Below are 7,500 nucleotides of genomic sequence, written 5' to 3' on the forward strand. Positions count from 1 at the left end.
GGGACTTAGACATTTTTTTCAGCCTTTTCCTCCGGGTTGACCTGGTGTCCCGGGGGGACTTAGACTTTTTTTCAGCCTTTTCCTCCGGGTTGACCTGGTGTCCCGGGGGGACTTAGACATTTTTTTCAGCCTTTTCCTCCGGGTTGACCTGGTGTCCCGGGGGGACTTAGACATTTTTTTCAGCCTTTTCCTCCGGGCTGACCTGGTGGCCGAGCGTCTCGCCGTCCGCGGCCGGAGCTAGAGATGCCCCCCCCCCCAGGCCAGCCTGCGAAGCCGCGGCCAGGATCGGGCCCCTGGAAGTCTGACTAAAAATTTTCACCGACCCCAAAAACGGTTAGGGGGGGCCTCATAAAGCCTCCGGAGCGAAAAAAAAAAAAACGGAAAAAAGGATCGGGCCCACCCGAGGCAGGGGAGTCAGTAAGGGAAAGGGGACGAGGCGGCCCGGAGCCGGGTGCCCGGAGCCGGGTGCCGGCGGCCAGGATCGGGCCCCTGGAAGTCTGAAAAATTTTTTTCACCGACCCCCAAAGTGGTATTGGGGGGGGCTCATAAAGCCTCCGGAGCGAAAAAAAAAAAAAACGGAAAAAAGGATCGGGCCCACCCGAGGCAGGGGAGTCAGTAAGGGAAAGGGGACGAGGCGGCCCGGAGCCGGGTGCCCGGAGCCGGGTGCCCGCGGCCAGGATCGGGCCCCTGGAAGTCTGAAAAAAATTTTTTCACCGACCCCCAAAGTGGTGTTGGGGGGGGCTCACGAAGCCTCCGGAGCGGAAAAAAAAAACCGGAAAAAAGGATCGGGCCCACCCGAGGCAGCGGAGTCAGTAAGGGAAAGGGGACGAGGCGGCCCGGAGCCGGGTGCCCGCGGCCAGGATCGGGCCCCTGGAAGTCTGAAAAAAAAATTTTCACCGACCCCCAAAGGGGTGTTGGGGGGGGGCTCATGAAGCCTCCGGAGCGAAAAAAAAAAACGGAAAAAAGGATCGGGCCCACCCGAGGCAGGGGAGTCAGTAAGGGAAAGGGGACGAGGCGGACCGGAGCCGAGTGCCTACGGCCATACCGGACGGAAGGCCCCCGATCCCGTCCGATCTCGGAAGGTAAACCGTCCCGGGCCTGGCTAGTACTTGGATGGGTGACCGCCTGGGAATCCCAGGTGCCGTAGGCAGCTTTTCCCGCTGCGAGCCAGCTCTCTCCTTTTCTGGGGAACAAGGGCAGGGTCGCCCTGCCAGGGGCCCTGGGGCTGAAGTCCCTGCCGGCCACCAGGTCAACCCGGAGCCTGCCCCTCTGCGGCCAGCAGGTCAACCCCATACCGGCAGGGGGTTGACCTGGTGGCCGGGAAGCAGAGCGGCCAGCAGGTCAACCCCATACATTCAGCGGGTTGACCTGGTGGACGGGAAGGAAAGCGGCCAGCAGGTCAACCCCATACTTTCAGCGGGTTGACCTGGTGGCCGGGAAGGAAAGCGGCCAGCAGGTCAACCCCATACATTCAGCGGGTTGACCTGGTGGCCGGGAAGGAAAGCGGCCAGCAGGTCAACCCCATACATTCAGCGGGTTGACCTGGTGGCCGGGAAGGAAAGCGGCCAGCAGGTCAACCCCATACATTCAGCGGGTTGACCTGGTGGCCGGGAAGGAAAGCGGCCAGCAGGTCAACCCCATACATTCAGCGGGTTGACCTGGTGGCCGGGAAGGAAAGCGGCCACCAGGTCAACCCCATACAGGCAGCGGGTTGACCTGGTGGCCCGAAAGCAAACCGGCCACCAGGTCAACCCGGAGCCTGCCCCCGCGGGCAGGGGCCAAGCGGACCCCCCTCCGCCCGGGCTTGCCCTGCTCCGAGCCGGGGCTTAATCCCCGTCCGGCCACCAGGTCAACCCGGAGCCTGCCCCTCTGCGGCCAGCAGGTCAACCCCATGCCGGCAGCGGGTTGACCTGGTGGCCGGGAAGGAAAGCGGCCACCAGGTCAACCCCATACTTTCAGCGGGTTGACCTGGTGGCCGGGAAGGAAAGCGGCCACCAGGTCAACCCCATACTTTCAGCGGGTTGACCTGGTGGCCGGGAAGGAAAGCGGCCAGCAGGTCAACCCCATACATTCAGCGGGTTGACCTGGTGGCCGGGAAGGAAAGCGGCCAGCAGGTCAACCCCATACATTCAGCGGGTTGACCTGGTGGCCGGGAAGGAAAGCGGCCAGCAGGTCAACCCCATACATTCAGCGGGTTGACCTGGTGGCCGGGAAGGAAAGCGGCCAGCAGGTCAACCCCATACATTCAGCGGGTTGACCTGGTGGCCGGGAAGGAAAGCGGCCAGCAGGTCAACCCCATACATTCAGCGGGTTGACCTGGTGGCCGGGAAGAAAAGCGGCCAGCAGGTCAACCCCATACATTCAGCGGGTTGACCTGGTGGCCGGGAAGGAAAGCGGCCAGCAGGTCAACCCCATACATTCAGCGGGTTGACCTGGTGGCCGGGAAGGAAAGCGGCCAGCAGGTCAACCCCATACATTCAGCGGGTTGACCTGGTGGCCGGGAAGAAAAGCGGCCAGCAGGTCAACCCCATACATTCAGCGGGTTGACCTGGTGGCCGGGAAGGAAAGCGGCCAGCAGGTCAACCCCATACATTCAGCGGGTTGACCTGGTGGCCGGGAAGGAAAGCGGCCACCAGGTCAACCCCATACAGGCAGCGGGTTGACCTGGTGGCCCGAAAGCAAACCGGCCACCAGGTCAACCCGGAGCCTGCCCCCGCGGGCAGGGGCCGGCATACCCCCGTCCGTCCGGGGTCGCCCTGCCCCGGGCTCCGGGCTTAAGTCCCGAGCGGCCACCAGGTCAACCCGGAGCCTGCCCCCGCGGGCAGGGGCCGGCGGAGCCCCGTCCGTCCGGGGTCGCCCTGCCCCGGGCTCCGGGCTTAATTCCCGTCCGGCCACCAGGTCAACCCGGAGCCTGCCCCCGCGGGCAGGGGCCAGGCGGACCCCCGTCTGTCCGGGGTCGCCCTGCCCCGGGCTCCGGGCTTAATTCTCCTCCGGCCACCAGGTCAACCCGGAGCCTGCCCCCGCGGGCAGGGGCCAGGCGGACCCCCGTCCGTCCGGGGTCGCCCTGCCCCGGGCTCCGGGCTTAATTCTCCTCCGGCCACCAGGTCAACCCGGAGCCTGCCCCCGCGGGCAGGGGCCGGCATACCCCCGTCCGTCCGGGGTCGCCCTGCCCCGGGCTCCGGGCTTAATTCCCGTCCGGCCACCAGGTCAACCCGGAGCCTGCCCCCGCGGGCAGGGGCCAGGCGGACCCCCGTCCGTCCGGGGTCGCCCTGCCCCGGGCTCCGGGCTTAATTCTCCTCCGGCCACCAGGTCAACCCGGAGCCTGCCCCCGCGGGCAGGGGCCGGCATACCCCCGTCCGTCCGGGGTCGCCCTGCCCCGGGCTCCGGGCTTAATTCCCGTCCGGCCACCAGGTCAACCCGGAGCCTGCCCCCGCGGGCAGGGGCCAGGCGGACCCCCGTCCGTCCGGGGTCGCCCTGCCCCGGGCTCCGGGCTTAATTCTCCTCCGGCCACCAGGTCAACCCGGAGCCTGCCCCCGCGGGCAGGGGCCGGCGGAGCCCCGTCCGTCCGGGGTCGCCCTGCCCCGGGCTCCGGGCTTAATTCCCGTCCGGCCACCAGGTCAACCCGGAGCCTGCCCCCGCGGGCAGGGGCCGGCGGAGCCCCGTCCGTCCGGGGTCGCCCTGCCCCGGGCTCCGGGCTTAATTCTCCTCCGGCCACCAGGTCAACCCGGAGCCTGCCCCCGCGGGCAGGGGCCAGGCGGAGCCCCGTCCGTCCGGGGCCGCCCTGCCCCGGGCTCCGGGCTTAAGTCCCGAGCGGCCACCAGGTCAACCCGGAGCCTGCCCCCGCGGGCAGGGGCCAGGCGGATCCCCGTCCGTCCGGGGTCGCCCTGCCCCGGGCTCCGGGCTTAATTCTCCTCCGGCCACCAGGTCAACCCGGAGCCTGCCCCCGCGGGCAGGGGCCGGCATACCCCCGTCCGTCCGGGGTCGCCCTGCCCCGGGCTCCGGGCTTAATTCCCGTCCGGCCACCAGGTCAACCCGGAGCCTGCCCCCGCGGGCAGGGGCCAGGCGGACCCCCGTCCGTCCGGGGTCGCCCTGCCCCGGGCTCCGGGCTTAATTCTCCTCCGGCCACCAGGTCAACCCGGAGCCTGCCCCTCTGCGGCCAGCAGGTCAACCCCATGCCGGCAGCGGGTTGACCTGGTGGCCGGGAAGGAAAGCGGCCACCAGGTCAACCCCATACTTTCAGCGGGTTGACCTGGTGGCCGGGAAGGAAAGCGGCCAGCAGGTCAACCCCATACATTCAGCGGGTTGACCTGGTGGCCGGGAAGGAAAGCGGCCAGCAGGTCAACCCCATACATTCAGCGGGTTGACCTGGTGGCCGGGAAGGAAAGCGGCCAGCAGGTCAACCCCATACATTCAGCGGGTTGACCTGGTGGCCGGGAAGAAAAGCGGCCAGCAGGTCAACCCCATACATTCAGCGGGTTGACCTGGTGGCCGGGAAGGAAAGCGGCCACCAGGTCAAGCCCATACATTCAGCGGGTTGACCTGGTGGCCGGGAAGGAAAGCGGCCACCAGGTCAACCCCATACAGGCAGCGGGTTGACCTGGTGGCCCGAAAGCAAACCGGCCACCAGGTCAACCCGGAGCCTGCCCCCGCGGGCAGGGGCCGGCATACCCCCGTCCGTCCGGGGTCGCCCTGCCCCGGGCTCCGGGCTTAAGTCCCGAGCGGCCACCAGGTCAACCCGGAGCCTGCCCCCGCGGGCAGGGGCCGGCGGACCCCCGTCCGTCCGGGGTCGCCCTGCCCCGGGCTCCGGGCTTATTCCCCGTCCGGCCACCAGGTCAACCCGGAGCCTGCCCCCGCGGGCAGGGGCCAGGCGGAGCCCCGTCCGTCCGGGGCCGCCCTGCCCCGGGCTCCGGGCTTAAGTCCCGAGCGGCCACCAGGTCAACCCGGAGCCAGCCCCCGCGGGCAGGGGCCGGCGGAGCCCCGTCCGTCCGGGGTCGCCCTGCCCCGGGCTCCGGGCTTAATCCCCGTCCGGCCACCAGGTCAACCCGGAGCCTGCCCCCGCGGGCAGGGGCCAGGCGGACCCCCGTCCGTCCGGGGTCGCCCTGCCCCGGGCTCCGGGCTTAATTCTCCTCCGGCCACCAGGTCAACCCGGAGCCTGCCCCCGCGGGCAGGGGCCGGCATACCCCCGTCCGTCCGGGGTCGCCCTGCCCCGGGCTCCGGGCTTAATTCCCGTCCGGCCACCAGGTCAACCCGGAGCCTGCCCCCGCGGGCAGGGGCCAGGCGGACCCCCGTCCGTCCGGGGTCGCCCTGCCCCGGGCTCCGGGCTTAATTCTCCTCCGGCCACCAGGTCAACCCGGAGCCTGCCCCCGCGGGCAGGGGCCGGCGGACCCCCGTCCGTCCGGGGTCGCCCTGCCCCGGGCTCCGGGCTTAATTCCCGTCCGGCCACCAGGTCAACCCGGAGCCTGCCCCCGCGGGCAGGGGCCAGGCGGACCCCCGTCCGTCCGGGGTCGCCCTGCCCCGGGCTCCGGGCTTAATTCTCCTCCGGCCACCAGGTCAACCCGGAGCCTGCCCCCGCGGGCAGGGGCCGGCGGAGCCCCGTCCGTCCGGGGTCGCCCTGCCCCGGGCTCCGGGCTTAATCCCCGTCCGGCCACCAGGTCAACCCGGAGCCTGCCCCCGCGGGCAGGGGCCGGCGGAGCCCCGTCCGTCCGGGGTCGCCCTGCCCCGGGCTCCGGGCTTAAGTCCCGAGCGGCCACCAGGTCAACCCGGAGCCTGCCCCCGCGGGCAGGGGCCGGCGGACCCCCGTCCGTCCGGGGTCGCCCTGCCCCGGGCTCCGGGCTTATTCCCCGTCCGGCCACCAGGTCAACCCGGAGCCTGCCCCCGCGGGCAGGGGCCAGGCGGAGCCCCGTCCGTCCGGGGTCGCCCTGCCCCGGGCTCCGGGCTTAAGTCCCGAGCGGCCACCAGGTCAACCCGGAGCCAGCCCCCGCGGGCAGGGGCCGGCGGAGCCCCGTCCGTCCGGGGTCGCCCTGCCCCGGGCTCCGGGCTTAATCCCCGTCCGGCCACCAGGTCAACCCGGAGCCTGCCCCCGCGGGCAGGGGCCAGGCGGACCCCCGTCCGTCCGGGGTCGCCCTGCCCCGGGCTCCGGGCTTAATTCTCCTCCGGCCACCAGGTCAACCCGGAGCCTGCCCCCGCGGGCAGGGGCCAGGCGGACCCCCGTCCGTCCGGGGTCGCCCTGCCCCGGGCTCCGGGCTTAATTCTCCTCCGGCCACCAGGTCAACCCGGAGCCTGCCCCCGCGGGCAGGGGCCAGGCGGACCCCCGTCCGTCCGGGGTCGCCCTGCCCCGGGCTCCGGGCTTAATTCTCCTCCGGCCACCAGGTCAACCCGGAGCCTGCCCCCGCGGGCAGGGGCCGGCGGACCCCCGTCCGTCCGGGGTCGCCCTGCCCCGGGCTCCGGGCTTAATTCCCGTCCGGCCACCAGGTCAACCCGGAGCCTGCCCCCGCGGGCAGGGGCCAGGCGGACCCCCGTCCGTCCGGGGTCGCCCTGCCCCGGGCTCCGGGCTTAATTCCCGTCCGGCCACCAGGTCAACCCGGAGCCTACCCCCGCGGGCAGGGGCCAGGCGGACCCCCGTCCGTCCGGGGTCGCCCTGCCCCGGGCTCCGGGCTTAATTCTCCTCCGGCCACCAGGTCAACCCGGAGCCTGCCCCCGCGGGCAGGGGCCGGCGGAGCCCCGTCCGTCCGGGGTCGCCCTGCCCCGGGCTCCGGGCTTAATCCCCGTCCGGCCACCAGGTCAACCCGGAGCCTGCCCCCGCGGGCAGGGGCCGGCGGAGCCCCGTCCGTCCGGGGTCGCCCTGCCCCGGGCTCCGGGCTTAAGTCCCGAGCGGCCACCAGGTCAACCCGGAGCCTGCCCCCGCGGGCAGGGGCCGGCGGACCCCCGTCCGTCCGGGGTCGCCCTGCCCCGGGCTCCGGGCTTATTCCCCGTCCGGCCACCAGGTCAACCCGGAGCCTGCCCCCGCGGGCAGGGGCCAGGCGGAGCCCCGTCCGTCCGGGGTCGCCCTGCCCCGGGCTCCGGGCTTAAGTCCCGAGCGGCCACCAGGTCAACCCGGAGCCAGCCCCCGCGGGCAGGGGCCGGCGGAGCCCCGTCCGTCCGGGGTCGCCCTGCCCCGGGCTCCGGGCTTAATCCCCGTCCGGCCACCAGGTCAACCCGGAGCCTGCCCCCGCGGGCAGGGGCCAGGCGGACCCCCGTCCGTCCGGGGTCGCCCTGCCCCGGGCTCCGGGCTTAATTCTCCTCCGGCCACCAGGTCAACCCGGAGCCTGCCCCCGCGGGCAGGGGCCGGCGGAGCCCCGTCCGTCCGGGGTCGCCCTGCCCCGGGCTCCGGGCTTAATTCTCCTCCGGCCACCAGGTCAACCCGGAGCCTGCCCCCGCGGGCAGGGGCCAGGCGGAGCCCCGTCCGTCCGGGGCCGCCCTGCCCCGGGCTCCGGGCTTAAGTCCCGAGCGGCCACCAGGTCA

At 72.1% G+C, this 7,500-nt stretch overlaps 1 non-coding gene across 1 annotated transcript; it reads left to right on the forward strand.

Annotated features, from left to right (window-relative positions):
- The first annotated feature begins 1,031 nt into the window (after nt 1-1,031).
- LOC141979817 (5S ribosomal RNA) lies at nt 1,032-1,150 on the forward strand. Its single transcript, XR_012637207.1, has one exon. It is a non-coding gene; the product is annotated as a 5S ribosomal RNA (ribosomal RNA).
- The last annotated feature ends 6,350 nt before the right edge of the window (nt 1,151-7,500 follow it).

Source organism: Natator depressus, chromosome 28, assembly GCF_965152275.1.
Source record: "Natator depressus isolate rNatDep1 chromosome 28, rNatDep2.hap1, whole genome shotgun sequence".
Classification (NCBI taxonomy): domain Eukaryota; kingdom Metazoa; phylum Chordata; order Testudines; family Cheloniidae; genus Natator; species Natator depressus.